Source organism: Fukomys damarensis, unplaced genomic scaffold, assembly GCF_012274545.1.
Source record: "Fukomys damarensis isolate Sample0158 unplaced genomic scaffold, DMR_v1.0_HiC HiC_scaffold_33, whole genome shotgun sequence".
Lineage (NCBI taxonomy): Eukaryota > Metazoa > Chordata > Mammalia > Rodentia > Bathyergidae > Fukomys > Fukomys damarensis.
The window spans coordinates 26,972,953-26,973,323 of NW_022900945.1; the positions used below are offsets into that span (position 1 = coordinate 26,972,953).

The 371-nt window shown below is 63.6% G+C and overlaps 1 non-coding gene across 1 annotated transcript; it reads left to right on the plus strand.

Moving 5' to 3' along the window:
* Window positions 1-149: 149 nt before the first annotated feature.
* On the plus strand, window positions 150-234 carry Trnar-ucu. The gene is given in 2 exon segments: window positions 150-186; window positions 199-234. It is a non-coding gene; the product is annotated as a tRNA-Arg (tRNA).
* The last annotated feature ends 137 nt before the right edge of the window (window positions 235-371 follow it).

The window sequence follows — 371 nt, forward strand, 5'->3', positions numbered from 1 at the left end:
CGCGAGACGCGGCCGCGGGAAGGTCAGGCGCAGTGTCCCGGGTCACAGCGGCGGTGCTGCGGCGACAGAGACGAATGAGAGCCGCTGAGGAGGGCGCAGGGCCGTCGCCTCTGGCTTAATGTGGCAGATGCGCCGAGACTCCAACAGGTGGCTCCGTGGCGCAATGGATAGCGCATTGGACTTCTAGAGGCTGGAGGCATTCAAAGGTTCCGGGTTCGAGTCCCGGCGGAGTCGTCCTCTTTTTTTGGCCCTCCCAAAGTTATTTCCCACCCTCACCATTTCTCCCCTTCCTTTCATTTTCCTCTGCAGCCCCACTCGCCTCCTGGACCGCTCCAGGCATTCGGCTCTTGCGGCGCATTCGCGCCCCCGCG